Here is a 20,907-nt window from a genome sequence, read left to right on the forward strand (position 1 = left end):
TCATATAAGTAAAAATCAAGAAAAATGGCAGTAAGTTTTTTACAGCAGTAACAGTTTATTTCTTGCTTACACTATGCATCACAGGTCAGCTGTGGCTCTGTTATATATGTTTATTCCAGGACCAAGACTGAATGAGGAGCCCCTATCTAGGACATTGCTGGTCTCATCGTAGAAGGAAAAGAGAGTATGTCAGTTCTGTTCTCTTATAGCTTCATCTCTGAAGTGGTGCATGTCACGTTAACTTATATTTCGTTTACTACAGTAAGGCATATATGACCAAAGCTAGCATCAGTGGAATAGAAATATTCAATGCTGAGATGAACACTGCATAACTTTAGTAGCTATTCAATCCCACATCCTTATTCTCCTTTTCTTTTTTTTTTTTTTACTGTGGTAACACATATACAACACAAAATTTCTCATTTTACCCACTTTCATATGTTTAACTCGGTGACATTGATTACAATAACAGTACTATGCTACTACAACCATGAATCGTGGCTGTTTTGAATCTCTTCAATCCCCTCATGGAAACTAAGACCGAACAACTAGGATAGCAAGGCCAAAATCCCACGGACAATACTGAAACACCAACAACAAAACCAGGGGTCAAAGTTATCCCCCCACAAGCTCCCAAATATAAGCAAGTGGAGGTAAAATTCCAAGGGCATAGAGCATATGGATTCAGCATCTACTCAGGAGGATGTACAGTAAAGTCAACCTGGATTGTGATAGCCTTAGAACAGGGAAGCCCAAAATCAGCAAGTACTCAAGCAGATCAGTCAGAAAACAGCCACTAAACTTGGGAAGGGGCTGTGCTTGATTGGGCAATAAGATATGACCATGCTGGAGCCATCTGGGCCCTACACACTTCAAAATGAACAAATCCTATCTCCCTTCCAAGACAGAGCCCCATAATCAGGATAAAATGCTGAAAGTATAAACCAAATTGAGCAAGGCTGGAAAATATGGACACCTTTGATTATGAGTCACTAAAAGAGGAGGAGGGGTCACATTCCTTATGACTTTGAAAAAGCATCAAAAGAGGGACCTGTAAATCTGTGAAGCCAGAAGAGTTACCTGGTACACCTCTCCCTTCTAAAACTATACGAAAGCCCGTTCACAATTGCCTTTCCACAGAGTTATTATGGCAAAAAAAGAGACTAAGGAATAGAATTAACATTCCTTCAAAGACAGGCCAGAAAGTCACGCCCACAAAACCAGTTAAAAACTATAACCTGATATTTCAAAGAAAGCTCAAATTTTTTGGAAAGTGATAGAACCTATGGAAAAAAAACAGAATAAATCAGAATTAGAAAAACTCATAAATAAGGAGATTGGAGAAAAGGAAATATGGAAATAAGAGGTAACAGAACTCAGGAGAAAATTAAAATAAAAAATCATTTTGAAAATGATGACTAAACTAGAATAAACACAAGAATGAATAAACAGAGAAAATAAAGTTTTAATAGAAAAAGATGTCAGGGGAAATGGGAAAATTTTTAATTAAAAAGAACTGAATAAAACGCTCTTTAAAAAGGATTTGAGATAAAGTGCCAACTACAGAAGACACAGAAAAAGAAATTACATGTGTAAACTGCAGTCAAAATAGGTGTTCCCAAAGAAGAAAACTAAAACAATGGGACAAAAGAAACACTAAAAACTGCTTTAATTCAAGAAAAATTCTCAGAAACACAGGACTTCTTTTTTTTTTGAAACACATATTGAAAGGGAAAGCTGACCAGAACAGATAACACAAAGACATAGTTTTAAAAAACATTTTAAAATAAATATTTGGGCACTCAGGCAAAAAGACAACGTTACTTACGAAGAGAAGAAAGTCAGATTGTCATCAGTCTTCTTGACAGCAGCAATTAAGCCAAAAAACAATGAATTGAGACAAGGAAAACAACATGAACCACAAATTTTATGTGCAATTAAACTGACCTTTGAGTATAAAAACACACAAACTCCATGAGCATGTCAAAATTCATGGGATATTGTTCTAATGAGTCATTCTCAAGGCATCTACTGGATAATTCCTGGTTGCATGCAATTTGTCCTGTGCTTTGTAAGATGTTTAGCAGTCTCCTTGACCTCTACCTTGACCTCCACCTACCAGCTGACAGAATCATCCTCCTCAAGTTGTGATAGCCAAAAATGTCTCCAGGCACAGCTCAACGTCCCCTGGGCGTGGGTGCAATATCATCCCTGGTTGAGAAACACTGGTATAGTAGAAAATGACTATACCTTCTGATATAACACAACTATCAAAAACAAGGGAGATTTTAAAAAGGGGGGGGTAGATAATGGGTGATGCTTATGGAAAGGAAAATAAGACCACTGAATACTTTATAGGTTTTAACTGGAGTAAAACTATATTAATTCAAACATGATGGAAGACAAAGAGGGGAAAGGGAAGGAAGCAATCACTAGTGAATTTCGATACTGCTCACAGTAAGTACCAACAGGTACTAGCTAAAGGAGGGAGAAGGAATATTGTATAAAGATTTTCGTATAAAAATAACCATTAATAAAAATAATGGCCATTAGTAAGTCAAACCCTCCTAAATACCAAAAGGTATATCAAACAAAAAGAGGGAAGGAATCAATAAAATAGATTGCATAGTGATATGCTCCCTCATACACCTGTATGTATGTGTACATATGCATGTGTACATCTGTGTGTGTGCATGCATATAAAACAATGAGAGAACTGAAGCCAAATATAGAATCAATTGATGTAAGTCAATTAGCAGTCTCCTTGACCTCTATCTACTTGACCTCTACCTACTAACCCATTGGGAATAAAAAAGTATTTTCAGATTGGCTAACAAAGCAAAATCCAATACTATGTTGTATATAACAGACACACCTAAAATAAAGAGATGCAAAACGATTTAAAAACAGGCAAATGCAAATTCAAAAAAAAAGCAGGGGTAGTTCAATACATTCCAGGTAATCTGGGCAGAAGATTAAAAAGTATTTACAAAGTCATTTTGAGGGAAAAAGGTAGAATTATTAAACTTCCCCACCTGGGGAATACTTGATATTCTCTGTTGTTGGGGACTGCCAATTTGATGGGCCAGACCCTTGACCTTGTCGCTTGCCCTTATGAAACTTATTCCTGCAAAGGAGAAGCTAAGCCTACTTATGACTGTACCTAAGAGTCACCCCTAGACAACCTCTTTTGTTGTTCGGATGTGGCCTCTCTCTCTCTAAGCCAACTCTGCAGGTGAACTCACTGCCCTCCCCATCCCAACCCTCTCCCCCAAGTGAGACATGACTCCCAGGGGTGTAAATCTCCCTAGCAACATGGGACACGACTTCAAGAGATGAGTCTGGCCCTGGCAATGTGCGAGTGAGAATTCTAGACTTCCTGACCAAAAAGGTGAAAAGCAATGAGACAAAATAAACTTTCAGTGGCTGAGAGATTTCAAATAGAGCTGAAAAGTCATTCTGGAGGTTATTCTTATGTACTATATAGATACTCCTTTTCAGTTTTTGGTATATTGGAATAGCTAAAGGGAAATACCTGATACTGTTGAACTGTAATCCAATAGCCTTGATTCTTAAAGACGACTGAATAATTATAGAGCTTTTAAGGTGTGACGTGATTGTGAAAATCTTATGACTAATACTCTCTTTATCCAGTGCATGTACAGATGAGCAAGGAAAAAAAAGACAAAAAATGAATAAATGATGGGGGAAGTATGGGGTTCTTTATAACTTATTTTTACTTTTCTTCTTTTTATTTTTTTGGAGTAATGAAAATGTTCAAAAATTGGTTGTGATGATGAATGCTCAGCTCTATGATGATACTGCAAACTACAGATTGTATAATTTGGATGATTATATGGTATGTGAATATATAATATATCTCAATAAAACTGCATTTTAAAAAGCAGGGGGAGAAATCCTTATATTTTATTACCTATAATTTATACTAAAAATCATCAAAAGACACAAAGAAGGAAACTTTATAAAGATAAAGTCTACAATGCAGAATAAAGATGTAAGCTATTAATATTTCTGTACCAAATAACACAGCAACAACTTTCATAAAGCAGAAACTATAAGCGATGCAAGGATAAATAAACAGAAACACAATAATGATGAGAGACATTATCATACTTTTGTCAATTCAAGATAGATCAAATGGGATGATGGCAGAAAAGGGAGTTCCAGGACTTACTCCAGGGAAGAGTAAGACAAAGAGGCTAAGAAACTGCGGTAAAGAACTGTGAGTAACTGCTCTGTGGCAGGTGCCAGTGACTATCCTCCATTCTCAAGGCACGCCACCTTGGGTCCAGTCCCTGGCTGGCTACTGTGGACTTCCTCAGGAAGCTAAGTATAGAATTGCCATATGATCCAGTGATCCCATCAGTAGGTAGAGAATTACCATATGATCCAGCAATTCCACCATTAAGTATACTTACGCAGAGGAACTGAAAGCAGGGACTTGAACATACATTGGCACACTCATATCACAGTGGCATTATTCACAATTGCTAAAAGATGGAAGTAACCCCAGTGTTCATCAACCGAGGAATGAATAAATAGAATAGGTATATAGACGCGACCGCATGGATGAACCTGGAGGACATTATGTTAAACAAAATAAGACAGAAACAAAAAGACAAATATTGCATGATATCACTGATATGAACTAATCATAATTAGCAAACTCACACAGCTAGGATATAGAATATAGGTTACCAGGAGATAGAATGGGGGTAGAGAAAGGGGAGCTGATGCTTAATTTGTACAGAATTTCTATTTAGGCTGATCGTAAATGTTTGAATATGGATGGTAGTGATCGTAGCACATTATTGTGGGTATAATTAACAGCACTATATTATGTCTGTGAATGTGATTGAAAGGGAAAGTTTCAGGACGTGTATGTTACTAGAAGGAAAGTTAGAAGATAAAACACGGGAGTGTGTAATACAGTGAACCCCGTTGTGGATGATGATTGCGGTAAATAGTATAAATAAAAGAATTTTCTTTCATGAATTATAACAAATGTACATCACTATTACAAGGTGCTAATAATAGGGTGGTAAATGGAAAAATATATATACTTAATACAAACATTCTAATACAAAATATTCTTTCATCAATTTTGAAAAAGGTACCACATCCATGCAAAATGTGAACAATGGGGGGTATGTGGGAACACTGTATTTTTCACATGGCGTTTATGTAACCTACAACTTCTCTGATTAAAAAATAATATTTAAAAAAAACATTAGGCTAAGTGAAAGAAATCAGACACAAAATACTACATTGGTATTGTTCCATTTGTATAAAATGTTAATATAAATAAATCTATAGAGACATAATTAGATTAGTTGTCATCTAATTATGGGGGGCTGGGGAAGGATAGAGGGGATTGAGGTGATTGCTAAGGGGTATGGGATTTTCTTCTTGGAGTAACGAAAATGTTCTAAAATTGATTGTGGTGATGAATGAACAGCTCTGTGATTATACTAAAAGCTATTGATTATAGACTAGATGGATTTTGTGGTATGTGAATTCATCTCAATTAAACTGCTTTACAAAAAAAATGTAACAGTGGAATGAATGTGTGTGTGTGTGTGTGTGTGTAGAGAGAGGCATCCATAACCAGGAAGGGGTACTGGAGGTCCTCTGAAACCTGGGGCAGAAGTCCCAAGCCTGCCTGCATGTCTCTGCTAGAGCCCCCCAGAAAGAGGACACAGACATGGTCTCTGTGACCCCTGGTAGAAGAGCCAGGAGCAAGTCAGGAGACACAGGCTAAGGCCCCATCTCTTCCTCCTTCTCAGCCATGCTTCTGGAGGAAGTCATCTACCTCCTGTCCTCGTTTACTAACCTCCTCAACCCTCTGCTCTCTAAGCCATGGACATTGGCCTTTGATATCCTGTGGCACCCAATACTGCTGACCTGTTCATTTTTCTTGCAACTCTGGCCTCCCTCAGCTCCTAAATTAGGAACACTGTTTTCTGTATTACACCAGACAGGGGATTTCAAACACAAGTATCTTAGGGGCCAGGCACGTAATGTAATGATTGTCACTGTACAGGAATGCAGGCCCAGAATTGCCAGTTTTTCTGATTTTTTTTTCCAAGACAAATCAGCATCTCTATTTACATGTACAATCTGCTGATAGGTTTTAAAGTTGGGAACTCAGTTTTTAAAAACACAATTGAATGTGGAGAAATTGGATTCCTCATACATTGCTAGTTGTTTTTGACAATTTTGTCATGATTGCTTTTAATCATTTTATCCAGTTTTATTGTTTTTTTTGTTGTTAATTTGGAGAGAGGATTTTGAACTCTTCATTACGCAATCACCAGAAGTCCTGTTCAAGGAAAAATTTTAAAGCTTAATTTTTACTGTACAAGGCTGATTCCCAATAATTGTAAATATTTTGTCTTCTTAGCTTCATCTAAAACATTACTCCAGAAAAAAGATAACTCAGAAAAGAAAAACCACATACAGCTATATATTTTGAATCTACTGTTTAAATGCAAGAATTTGTAGTAATACAGGGGTTGGAGACAAAAACTATGTCCATACACTAATGTTCACAGAAGTGTTATTCACAATAGCCAAAAGATGGAAGCAATCCAAGTGTCCATCAATGGATGAATGGATAAACAAAATGTGATATATACATATGATGGAATATTACTTAGCCAAAAAATGGATGAAGTTCTGATACTGGTTCATCAATTGTAACAAATGTACTACACTAATGTAAAATGTCAATAATAGGGAAAACAAGCGAGGAGAGGGCAGTATATAGGAGCTCAGCACTTTCTGTGTAGTTTTTCTGTAAACTTACAACTTCTCTAAAAAATAAAGTTTTAAAAAACCTGCCCAAAGCAAGCTTAAAGAATTTGGAACCATTCTGAACCATTGAGAATTTACTCCCCAAACAAGCACTTGTAGCCAAGTCCAAGCATATGGAGACCAACTGTATAATTAGTTTCCTGACTTAACTTTTATACAGAATCCAGTGTTTATTAAGGATAAATAATAAAATAACTAATTTGAAACATAATATATCATCAGAACTTTTTCTGAAGCTTCACAAATTGATTATAAAATTTATTTGAAGGAACAAACAAGCCAGAAGATCTCTAAAAAAGAATAGTAAATTGAGGACTTACCAGCTAACCAGACATTAAAACATACAATAAAGCTTCTATAACTTAAGAAGTTTGCTTATGGTATGAGAACAGACGGACCAACCAAATAAATTCAGAAGATGACCCAGTTTTTTATGGAAACTTAATGTATGATAAAAACAGCAACTTAAAGCAGTGGAGAACTTATTAATTTTTAATAGGTGGGTGTTAGAATAACTGGATAGCCATATGGAGAAAGTTAAAATTGGATATATCCTTATACTGTATACCAGGTTAAATCTCAAATGTATAAAAGATTTAAACACTAAAACTGAAACTATAGAAGTACTAGAAGAAAATACAAGAGAACTCCTCTATAGCCTGGACGCTGCAGGTCATGTGCCCAGGAAAGCAGACTCTCAGATGGAGATTAGCATGCAGGCAATTATAACCAGTATAAGTCACTGGAGGCTAGCTGCCCCTGGGAGTGAAGGAGTAGGACTTTGAGCAAGACAATTCAGCTGAAGGCAATTCTAGGATAGGACTGACAGGTGAGACTGTCAACCAGTCACACTCCTAACATATAGGGAAATAAGTCCTTCAGTCCAGAAAAAGAATCTGGGTGGTACAACATGGCAATCAATACACAGAGAAAGGGGGAAATCTTTCCTAACTATGACTCAAAATTGATAAGCAATGATGGCAAAGATAAATTTGATTACATAAAAAACTTTTCCACAGCATAAAAAGAAAACATCATAAGCAAAAAAAAAAGACAAGTTACAAATGGAGAAAAGTATTTGCAACTCATATCATAGAAAAAGGATTGACATCTAATATATAAACAACTTCTGAAAAGAGGGAAGGGGTGCTATTTAAAAAGGAAGGGCAACAGGTATTAAAAGACAATCCACAGGAAAAAAGAAATGTAAATGGCTCCTAACAATGAAAATGTGTCCAACCTCAATCATGGCAGAAAAATGCAAATTAAAACTACCCCACTTCTCACCTATCAGACTGGCAAAAATCCCAAAGTTTTATTTGGCCAGGATGAGGGAAAACAGGCACTCCCACACATCGCTGCTAGAATATAAAATGATACGTTCCCTATGGGTTGGGGATCTAGCTATGTCTAACAAAACTACATATGCACTTAATCTTTGACCCAATAATTCCACTTCTATCCCAAGACACATTGGCAAAAATAGAAAAAGGTGTATGCACAAGACTATTCATGACAGCACTATTTGTGACAGGAAAAGTCTAGAATCGACCCAAATATCCACTAACAGGGGACTGGAAATACAAATTATAGTACCCATATACAATAGAGTGCTAGGTAGCTGTAAAAGGAAGGAGGAATATCTCCAAACATTCTCAATATGGAGTGATCATCAGAATGTGGTAAGAGAAAAAAGCAAAATGGAGTAAGTTTAGGTTGTTATCATTTACCTTAGGAAAAAAAGAGCCGTGAATATATATATATACACACATGTACATCTATATACCCACATATTCGCTTATATTTAAATGGTATAATAAACCATAAAATTAAAAGCTAGTAGACTGCTGGCTTGAAACTGTTATGGACCCCAGAAAAGCTATGCTCTTCTAATCTGTGGGTGCAGGTCTGTTGTGGTTGGGGACTTTTGATTAGATTATTTCCAAGGACTTGTGGCCCCACCCATTCAAGGTGGGTCTTAGTTTACTGAAGTCCTTAAAGGAGCTGAGAGAGAGAGAAAGAGCTCAGAGCTGATATAGAGAGCAGATGCCTAGACATGGACATTTTTTGGAGATGCAGAATGAAGTAGACCCCTGGCAGAAGCCAGAAGGACCCACAGGAGCTGAGAGAGCTATTCTGAAAACAACCCACAAGGGTGACTTCCCATGTGACAGAGGAACCCGGATGCTGCCTTTCCTCTGAGAAGGTATCCCCTTGTCGGCGCCTTAATTTGGACATTTTCCTGGCCTTAGAATTGTAACTTGTACCTTAGTAAATCCTCTTTATAAAAGCTCATTCATTTCTGATGTATTGCTTTCCAGCAGCTTTAGCAAACCAAAACATAGACCAAATAGGATATGGACGGCACAGGGGAATGCTTACAAGAATAGAAGCTAGCCTTCTTTGAATGTACCTTGTACCTTGTTTTGTACATTTGACTTAGGAATCATGTAAATACGTAACATAATTATAAAAGAAAATCAAATTTGAAAAATCAACCCCTAATAATCAAATATATGATTTTTTAATGAACCTTTGTTTCCAGTTGGACACATAACTGCTTGAAGAAGAATTATTCCAAATGTCTTTAAAACACAATAGTATCACTGTAAATCCATAATAGGATACCCAAAGTTCCAAAAGAACTACAAAAGTATATTAAACTACTTTCGGTAATTATATTAGTAGTATTAGTACTGGTATTCATTTGGAGATTTCATTGTGTGCATACTGTGGGAAACAGCAAATTAGTGTCACTGGTAATCAAGGTTTTTGGTGTTATTGAAAGGAAGCAAATGTAAACTTAATGAGGTTAAGTAAAAATCCTGTAGCCCTGGATTTGAATTGGAAGTACCTGTGTAAACTCAATGCGCATTTCCTCTTGTTTTAAAAAAAATACACACTTCCTCTCTGTCCACTAAAAAGGTCTAGAAACAATGACTAACCCAAGCACCCATATTGTAGTATCTAAATATTTCTACTAAAGGAACCAGGGTTTCTTGCCAAAATGGTTTTTTTCAGGTCTGAAATAGGAAATGTAAAGATAAAGTTTGAACATCTTGTCATATCAGAAAGCAGGAAAGTTATTTTAAAATAAATATATATATATATATATTTCAAAAGGATTCAGGAGACAATCTGAAGGGATTCCCATTGGCTAAACATGGAGAAATCTGAACAATTAAACACTGAATATATTTAAATCCATGAACTTATAATGATATTAAAATGTAAAAATCTCATTGGTCACTATTGAAGGGTATTAGGAAACCAACTCATTATTTTAAAAACTGGAAAATAAACAGAAAGAAGTGAGCATATATCCTGCCTTTCTTATATGTTATATACCTCAGGGTAACCAAATAGTTGATGAAGTGAAATTTCTCTTTACAGAGTTATTCCAACTAGTAAATAAAGAAGGAATGGGAGAATTAGAATTTGCAGAAAATCCAGAGGACAGAAGAGCACGTTAAACGACACCACTAGGGTTTTATCAGCAAATCCAAACTAATCACAAGACTAACAATCAATGTATTCAACAAATAAAAGAAAGAGAGCAAGGTGGGGAAACCAATCATTGAAAGGGGCATAGGAGACATAACAAATCACAGTATATGAAGCTTTACTGTATCCAAATGCAAACATACAAAGTATTTTTTAATCAGATGAATGTAAATTACTAGACACTTGATGATATTAAGGAATTATTATTAATTTTCAGCATGATAACAGTATGGTGATTATGTGTTTTAAGTCCTTATCTTTTAGAAATACACTGTAAAATTTCTTATAGATGAAATTATATGTCATCCAAGATGTGTTTCAAAATAATATGGGTCTAAAGGGGGAAGGTGGGGCTCTAGATTAACCAAAATTGGCATGTACTGATAATTATTGAAGATAAGTCTCTTATAATAGTCGCTATACTTTTTTATACATTTTTTTATTTCCACAATGAAAGGTTTTTAAAAATTATCTTGGGAAGATAACACATTACACCAAATTAGCCACTTACATCAAAGGGCAAATTATTTCATTGAGTTAGCTAACCAGTCACAAGTCAGGCTCTTTGACTGGGAAGGAGGACAAATAAGTACTGAATGGAGCAATAAAAACAAGAAATTATCCAAGACCTAATGAAGTTGCCCAAGATCAAACCTAAATAAACTGCCCATCATGAACTTGCAGTATAAAGAGAAAGCTCCAAAGAGGAGGAAGAAGAAAATGTTTTACAGTGCCATTTTCACTATTTCACCTGTGTATAATAGTGTTCCTTTGCTGATAGATTTATAACAGCTCAAAAACCCTTTTTGATGTCGCCAGAAGACTCCTATTTCTCCATGTTTTCAGACAACATCTTTGTAAGAGCCACCAGGATGAAAAAAAAGGAACCTCAAACTTGTTCAGTAATATTAGAAATTAAATGGCCAACAGTGAACATAACTCAACAGTGACTTCTTTGCTACAAATGCCTACAGATCAGAAATGTTCATCCTGTATTCATTATATTACCTACTTGAAAATTTGTAAAAGCCAAGAAATTCTGATAAAAGTGTGGCCTCTTCACAGTACGCTTAAAGGTCTTCTAAGTTCTCATTTTTGAGTACCTAACTGGCATCCCATATGCTTTATGTTCTCCATTTATAAATAGGAAAAATCTTTATCACATTATAACTACTTGGTGAAGATGAGTAAACTGTGTCAAGTATGATCTTTGCATCTGTATATAAACATGGATGCAAATGAAAAAGACCTCAAGCTTCTTCAACCAATAGCCAACATCTTGAAAATATTGGATTCTAGTTTCTACTTAACCGGACTAAGTAAGGTACCTCAGACCTTCTGGAATTATATCCATTTCTTTCCCTAATTTTTATCGAGTACCCTGTCAAAGTAAGTTACATGATATACCTATGTGCTCCCAAATGTGTGCTGAGAAAAGTTCCTCTTTGTCTTGAACTCCTTTATCACCTTTGTCTTAGAAGCATAATTTTTAACATGGAACTAGTAAACTTGACAAGTCTTTAAAATATCATGGTCCTGCAGGCTTCCTGTGACAAGACAAAATAAATGAGCTGACAACCACACCGATTACCCATCACAAATCTGCCTGCCACCCAGGTCTAAAGTTTAAAGCCTTCAGGATATTTTGCTTCTAGTCTGATTTGATCTAGGAACCATTCCGGTTTCATAACATCACATCTGTGAAAAAGAGAACATGGAACTAGGGTAGAGAATTGTCACCTGAGCAGTTCAAAAGCGTTACTGACTTTGTAGTTTTGCCACCACGACAACTCACACTGGCTTATAAATACCAACTTCCTCTGAATGGAATTAGCATCTCATTCTCTTCCACTTACATCATCAACCTTATTATCTTTCTACTCCCACTACTTTACGAGCTGTCAAAAATTACACCAAAGATAATATGAGTGTTGTAGGGAGATGCTGCATGCAAAACGTCAATGGTGATCCAAGAAATCTAAAAGAGAAAAAGAAAGTCACTGATGACTCATTTGGATGTACCAATGTGTACATCTGCAACAATGGAACCTGACTAGCATATTCAGCTCAAGCCAATTCTTCAAGCATTTATTGAGCATCTACTATGGGTAGCATACTAGGTAACAATGTAAACAGAGGGATGAGCAGTACCTAAGTGTGTCCTGAGTATTCAATTGCGAACAAATCTGTGTACTCATAGCCCAGTGGAGTGATGGGAAGTAAACAGAAAATAATATATGATAGACACAAAGGCAAATAAGATGTCAAAAAAAGCCTACCAAAAGAAAAACAAAGAGAAAAGATACTGACTTCTGCCCTCCAAACATTCCCAATCCACAGCAGTGAAAATGTGAATATGGTTCATATATTGATGACAGTGCTTTATGAATGTTAAATTCCCTCAGGGATGATAGTTGTATTGTGGCTACGTAGGAGTATGTCCTTGTTCTTAGGAGTAACAGGCTGATGTAATTAGGGATAAACGTCATGATGTCTACATCAATCCCTCAGATAGTTTAGCATAAAAATAATGTGTGGCATGTGTGTGTGTGTAGGAGGGTGGATATAAAGAAAAGAAAAGTTCCCAATCTAATCTCTAATGTAAAATCTAAAACTATACTTCACCCAGCTATACCGCTAGCTGGTTGAAATGAAGCGATTTTACATTCTGTTTTACAAAACAGAAACGATCTCACTTCCAGAGACAAGGGGAGAGGACATTATAACAAAGCTAAAGCACTGTCAGTTTCAAGCTGTGCACTCTACAAGAGAAATCTCCCCAAAGGACAATCTGCAGATGACAAGGAATTCTCTGGACATGGAGTAGGGAGCAAAGACAAATGGTTACGATCCTCTCTTCCATATCTTGCCACATCCCCTTTAGCAACCAGATACCAAGACTATAAACAGACAGAAAGGCATCATCCCAAAACTTTACCTTACACAAAAGGATAAATACTGCTTGTGCTCACTTATACTAAATTAATTAGCATATGTAAATCCGTATAGTAAGAAACTAGGAATACAGGTTACCAGGGCCCAGGGTGGAGGTAGAGAATGGGGAGTTAATGCTAAATTGGAACAGAGTTTCTGTTTGGGATGATGGATAACTTTTGGTAATGGATGGTGGTGATGGTAACACAACAACATTGTGAACAGATTCAACACCACTGAATTGCATACTTGAAAGTGGCTAAAACGATTAATTTTAAGCTGTGTATATGTTACCAGAATAGAGCTGTACAACGAAAAGGGTGAATACTAATAACTGTGGACTATAATTAAGAATATAATTATAACAATACTGTTTCATCAATTGTAACAGAGAGGCCACACTAGCGCAAAGTGTTAACAGTACGGAAAACCATGTGTGAGAGAGAGGGGTATAAGGGAACGCTGTACTTAATGCGTGATTTTTCTGTAAACCTACAACTGAAGAAGGAAAGAAAGAGAGAAAGGGAGAGTAGGGGAGAGAGGGAAGGAGGGAGGGAGGAAGGAAAGGAGGAAGGGAGGGAGGAATCTTCCATGCCCCCCCCCAAAAAAGTTCTATCATAATCATAGAGAGGGGGAGCAATCTTGGCCACTCCAACTCATTTTTTCAAACATCTCTAGAAATCTCTTAGTTTTAACACAGCATAATTGGAGCTATGGCAATGGCTCAAGCTATACTAGGCAGTACAATAGATGGGAGAGAAGTCCCCCAACCTAGCACTGGCCATTCTGCTTAGAAATAATAAATAAAACTTCTAACAGCTTTTAACATTCCGCCCCCCCCCCCGAAACAAAATCATGAACCCATTAGCAATCATCCCCTATCCCTCTCAGTACTCACCAGCACTAGGCAATCACTAATCTATTTCGATCTCTATGGATTTGCCTAGTCTAGATGTTTCATATAAATGTAATCATACAATATGTGGTCTTCTGTGACTGGTATCTTTCGCTTAGCATGTTTCCAAGTTTCATCCATGTTGTAGCATGTATCAGAACATCATGCCTTTTTGATGCCTGAATAATATTCCACTGTATAAACTGACCATATTTTTTTTAATCATTCATCAGTTGATGGACATCTAGATTGTTTTCAGTTTTAGGCTATTTTGAATAATACTGCTATGAACTTTCATGTATAAGTTTTTATGAGAATGGATGTTTTCATGTCTCTTGGATACATACCTGGGAGTGAAATTACTGGGTTATAAAACAACTCTATGTATAACATTTTGAGGCATGTGCCAAACTGCTTTCCAAAGTGGTTGCACTATTTTACATTCCCACCAGCAATATACAAGAATTCCAATTTCTCCACATCCTTGTCAACACTTGTTATTAACTGTCATTTTTATTATAGCCATTCTAGTGGGTGTGAAGTGTTATCTCACTGTGGTTTTGATTTGCATTTCCCTAATGACTAATGATGAGCATCTTTTCACATGCTTATTGGCTGTCCGCATTTCTTCTACGGAGAAATGCCTATTCTAATCCTTTGCCTATTTTTCAGTTGGGCTCTCTTTTTATAAATGAGCTGTAAAATTTCTGTGTGTATATGATACAAGTCCCTGATCAGACATATATAATTATAATTTAAAATAATATTTATTGAGAGCCTAACACATGACAAGCACTATGCTAAGTGTTTTCTAGTTATTATCTCATTAAAGCTTCACAACAAACCTATGAGATTATATACTTTAATTATCATATTTATAGATGAATAAACTAAGGCACAGACACCCAAGTTTACACCACTAGTAAGTGGTAAAGCCAGAATTTGATTCTATCCAGTCAGATACCAGAACCTACATCTTACCCACTGCCACACAGATTCAAACAGGCAGCCTCCCCTTCTACAGCAAGAAGAATCCAACCAGTAAAGCCTATTCCCTACTTATCTCACTGGGTGTTATGAGAATATGGTATGCTGGATCCCTGAAGCAATAGAATTTCATCAGAGAAACAGGTCAGAGCAAAATACCCCAACATATGTTCTGCATCACTTTAGCCTTAGAAGTTACCTCTTGAACAAAGTATTCACAGACGAATAAATAGCCTGGGATATGCTACATTTCCACCCCTTTCTGAAAGATTCATAATGCCTCTTAGTACATTAAAATCTATGAGAAGTCCCGCAGTAAAGAAGCATTACATTTTTGAGCGATCATGCATTTGCAAAACATATATGCCCCCCAAAACCCAAACTCTCAGAATATGTTTTAGAAAACACAATATGAAATAAATGCAGGATCCACAGAAGGCAGTCAAATGATCACTCTAAACTATATAATCTCACCTGCTATTTTATGCCCTAAAGCTCCTGGGATCAAAAATAAGCAAGCTCAAACCAAGACCTTGACCTGCTTTCCAGTTTTTCAGTTTATTTTAAATGCAAAAGATCAACACATCTTAAAAGGTAGAAATAAATAAATAAATAAATAAAGTCTGTCATTGCTCCGGTGTCTATTGTCCAGATCGCTATCTAAATTTTACATCTCTGGCCCACTGGTGCAGAACAAACCTCTTCGCATTGTTAGTTATTTTTATTGTAAATATCCAGTTTTCCATTTCCTTCCCTGTCATTGCTTTTCTGTAGATGGGAACCATTTGTGTCATTCAAAAGTGTGTTCACTTATCCATCTCAGATATTGTTTTTAGAGTGGCAGGCATGTTTCCTAACTTGTAAGTCGATTACATCTAGAAGCTGATGGCCAAGAAATGTATATACAAGTTGTGTGAACTGGACATTAAACAAAACCAAGTACCTGTATTCTTAATTTTTTTAATATATGAATGAAACATAAAGACATGGAACTTCCAAGGAGAATACCTCTATAATACTATCTACCACATAATATTACAGAGTTGATCATTTGAGATGACTGACACTTCTTGATTTAGTTGTTTTTGCAATAATTCTGAATTTGATATACTGGTAGTGATCAATAGTGCAGGTTCCTAGATTTAGACTGCTTAGGCTCTGCATCATTTATCTTTTGCTGTGTAACAAACTGCACCTATATCAATGGTTTAAAACAACAATCTCTTATTCTTACTCACCTATCTTTGGGTCAGTAGGCATGGCTCTGCTGATGTAGACTGGGCTCAACTGGGCTTAGCCCCAAGCTATTGGATGAGTCTAGGTCTACTTGACATGTCTCTCTTCTTCCTTGGATCAATGGGTTAACTAGGGCATGTTCTTCTAATAGTAATAGCAGAAGCACAAGAGGATGAGCCCGATCACATGAGCACATTTCATGTCTTGGCCGGCATCATTTATATTACTAACTCAGAGGCTAAAGCCAGTGAAGCTCAAAGTCAAGGAATGGGGAAATACATTCCACTCACTATGAAACCAAAGCGAGCCTCATGGCCAAGACCAACATCAATGAGTCTGGTCAGTGTCATTGTGTGAATGACAACAAGAGTATTTTTGAACAGTAATCCAGTCTTCCAGAGCTCTAGTCTTGGTTTTGCCACACTTATCAGCTATATGACCTTGGGCAAGTATTTTAAGCACTTTGTTCCTCAGTTTCATCTTCCATAAAATGAGGATAAAATAGTACCTACATTACAGAGTCGTTGTGAGGAGTGAATGAAGAAATGCATGCAAAGTGTTAGCGATCATCATTTGAGTATCTGTCACCACCATTAGTAGCTACAGGAATGGTTTAATATTACAGCAATTTTATATTTCTTTAGGAGGTGAAACAAAGGCACCCTAGTCACCAGATGCAAATATCAAAGCATTTTTACAGCAGCTAAAAGAGATATCCCAATTTCCTTTTCAGTTGGAATATGCCCACATTAATACAAGGAAAAGTCAGCGAAAGATAACCAAGGTCACACTGAAAGCTCTGAACCAATGCTAATCTTATGACAGCTATCTAGAAAAACCAAATGAGAAAAATGAATATGTGTTAGTTATCTGGATATTTTATACAAACATGATATCCACATTTTTACCTAGATTGTGGATAGTTGAATTACCCAGTACATTGCTTCAGGCATCCATATTATTTTGTATAATTTTCAAAAAAAAGGGGGGGGGTACATTTTCACCATAGCAAACAAATACAAGGAAAAGCACTTTAACACTGTAAAATAAGACTTTATACAGGAGTTTTGGTAAAAGCAGAAGAGCTGGCAATAAAGCATCCTACACATACTGAAACTGGCTTAAAATCCTTTAATTCACATTAACTAGAAAGAAATATATTGAGGTTTGGTTTTTATAACTCTCAATTATAAAAGTAATTCAGTCCAAATACATCAACTTTTTCTAAGAAACTGACTTAAAATGGACTCATCATCCAGAGCATGCATGCTATTCATTTGGTTCCTTTTCAAACATCTTGAATTATGGACCCTGCTTCTCCTTGGAACTTTGAAAGACCCTAGTATCATTCCCATTGATTCAACACTTACCCACAGTCCTAAATTGGGAGAAACCTTTTACTAGGTACTGTAGATGTGGCTCATTCCCCAAGACAAAACTAATCAAGCCAAGATTTTATCTCTCTTCAAATTGCCCTAAGGATCTCAACCAGTGCCTTGGATATGGAGGGCATTCCACGAATATTTGACTGACCAATCTGATTGTCTATATAATAGATTGTCTAATCTATTATATTATTGTCTAATAACATCAGTCCACAGCAGATGTCCGCAGAACTTGTATCATTGACTAGAAAAATAATGCTGTTTGTCTGAATAGGTGAAAGTTGTCTGCGTCTTCTCTATATAGTAAGGTCTGTACTTCTAGTTCCCTTTCCCATATTTAACTATAGGGTCAAATAGAGATTAACCTTTTAGCCTAGTTTAATTCAGCCACAAAAATGCGTCAATAAAGAGCCCCCACAGAAGGGCCATTATGAATCTAATTCTACTCAGAAGCCTAAGGCAGAAATACGAATGATATCCTTGACTACAATCATACTCACACGCACGTGCAGACACATATATACACAGACACAAATCCTTAATTACCAAGTTCTATTAATTACATATCCTAAGTATTTATTGAATTCTCAACATCTTTCTATTTCTCTTGCCATTATCCATTATCACCTCTCTCAGATTGCTGCAACTGCCACCAACTTCTTCCCAAAGGCTTGCCATGTTCCAGTCCATTCTTCATGACGCAAATCCAATTGTGGTAGATTGAAAAAAAAAATGACCACAATATTTTGTAGTTCCACCTATCAAATGGTAGAGTCTATTTCTCCATCCCTTGAATCTGAGCTTGGATATATGAGTTGCTTTGGTCAATGGAACATTAGCAAACCATACACAATCAGAAATTGGCAAAGTGCTCACACCATTGGTGCTTGCCCTCTCTTGCTGCTAGGAAGTCTTCAGTCACCATGATAACAAGCCTGGGATATCCTATTAGAAGATAAGACATGATGTGGAGAGAGATCCCAGCCACCCCACCTGAGGCCCCTGACATGTGAGGCCATCCTAGACTATTCAGGCCCAGGTAAATTGACCCAGACCAAAAGAACAGCCCAGATTAGCCAAAGAACCATAGAAAATAATAAGACTATTGTCTTAAGCAACTAAGACTTGACGTAGTTTGTTATACAGCTAAAGCAAAATGATACTCTAAGTTTTTTGTGTCCCGATTAAAATCCTAGAATAGATTCCTAGAATAAAGCTCAAACACCTTAACTTATTAAAATGTGGCCCTTCACAATTTAGCACCAGCTAAACTTTACAGTCTCATCTCTCACCATTCCCTCTCTTCCCTTCACAATTTTGCCATATAATTAAAATTTTTAAACCTTTAAGATACCAGCTAATAATAAATCCATTTCATTTGTGTCCCTAGCTAACCCCCCATTATTCTGAGTCCTTCCTGCATCCTGGTAAATAACCATTTCTTGTTGGTTTTAATTTATTAAACACACACCACTCAATTTTCAGTTCCCTGCAGGAGGTTCTTTCACTGTATAATAAAAACTTGCTGCTGTTTATTCATATTTTAATGATACTGTGAATACAATTGTGCATATTCTGGCTCCTATTCTTAGAGGAAATGGTCTCTGTTGGAATCTCACTGCCATTCATTTTTCTATTTATTGTTGGACTTTGCTATTATGATAATTCCAGATACATCAAAATAATATCATCATGGGCCAGTTGCTTTGTTCAAAAACTAGCCACCTTGTCAATTTGTTTCCTCTTATATTCAATAACACAGCTTACAGCTGGATTAATGTTTTAATTGAGCCCCACCTGTGTCTGTAGCTTCCTCTACAAAGTCTTCTTCAGCTGCTCTGAATTAACCCATCCTCGCTTGGTTGAAAGTATTCATATTCCTTCAGGCTAACACACATAGGCTGTATAGAGAAAGAACAAGGTCATCATTCCCATTGATTTGACAGTTACCTGGTGTGGTGGTTTGAAATTGTATGTACCCAAAAAAAAAAAAAAAAAACATGTTCTTAAATCTAATCCATTCCTGTGGGTGTAAACCTCTTGTAAGTAGGACCTTTTGATGTGGCTACTTCAATTAACATGTGACCCACCTCAATCAGGATGGGTCTTAATCCTATTACTGGAGTCCTTTTTAAGAGAATGAAATTCAGACCAAGAGAAAGAAAGCCATGGAAGCAAGAAGCTGAAATCAATGAAACCCCAAAGAGAGATTAGCAGACTCTGCCATGCCATGTGCCTTGCCATGTGGCAGAGGAGTCCAGGATCACAGGCAGCCAGTCTTTGGGAAGAAAGCACCACCTTGATGATGGCTTGGTTTGAACATTTTCCTTGTCTCAAAACCACAAGCAAATAAATGCCCATAGTTTAAACTGACCTATTTCATGGTATTTGCTTCGACCAGCCTAGGAAACGAAAATATCTTGATGCCCTGATAAATGTATACAATTAAGCTAGAGAAATCTGGCTCCAAAGCAGATACCCAGTAACTGGCCTCAAATTCTGTCTTGGAGCTATGCCATATAGACCCAAACCACCCATTCGTCCACCCTGCCAACCCTAAATCCCAAGAAATTCAGCAGAAAGAAGTAAAGAACCTCTTTTAAATCCCTGGTACATGGGCAAGTGTTCATTTACATGGCTGAAATGGCATCCTAGAAATTTCTTCTATTTCTCTATTCCACTGCCCACACAAACGAAGCCACTTTTAGCAAGACTATTATATTTTCACAGCAATACTGCTGGCAGAATGTGGCTGCAAAGGGACAAAACTACATGTAAGCCAAGAAAGTGGTCACTTCAACAAGCTCTTTTTACTGGGTTTCCCTGTCATCCACCCACAGGGATCACTACCCCAACTCAAAAGGACCCTCCTACGTTTACCAGCTAAGGAACCATGCAAAACCCACTGTGCTGAAAAGGAGATTGGTTTTTAAAAATAGCCCTTTGGGTTTCATAGCTAAGTTACAATTATGCTGTGCAACACATTTATATGAAGAGCCTTGCCACACTCCTTTATTAGACTAAAATTCATTCACAGCATCAACAAATATTTACCCAATGCCTGCTAAGTGGCAGTTATTCCATATTTTCCAAGGACTAAATGAAACTCACACTATGCTTTGCATTTAC

At 36.7% G+C, this 20,907-nt stretch overlaps 1 long non-coding RNA gene across 1 annotated transcript in view; it reads right to left on the reverse strand.

The window, feature by feature from the left end:
- Positions 1-20,907, reverse strand: part of LOC143670412 (uncharacterized) — a 74,493-nt gene that overhangs the window by 16,830 nt on the left and 36,756 nt on the right. Inside the window, exon 4 of the long non-coding RNA XR_013169353.1 lies at positions 19,576-19,679. This is a non-coding gene — a long non-coding RNA (uncharacterized LOC143670412). The remainder of the gene's footprint in view (positions 1-19,575; positions 19,680-20,907) is intronic.

Source organism: Tamandua tetradactyla, chromosome X, assembly GCF_023851605.1.
Source record: "Tamandua tetradactyla isolate mTamTet1 chromosome X, mTamTet1.pri, whole genome shotgun sequence".
In the NCBI taxonomy this organism is placed as follows: Eukaryota; Metazoa; Chordata; class Mammalia; order Pilosa; family Myrmecophagidae; genus Tamandua; species Tamandua tetradactyla.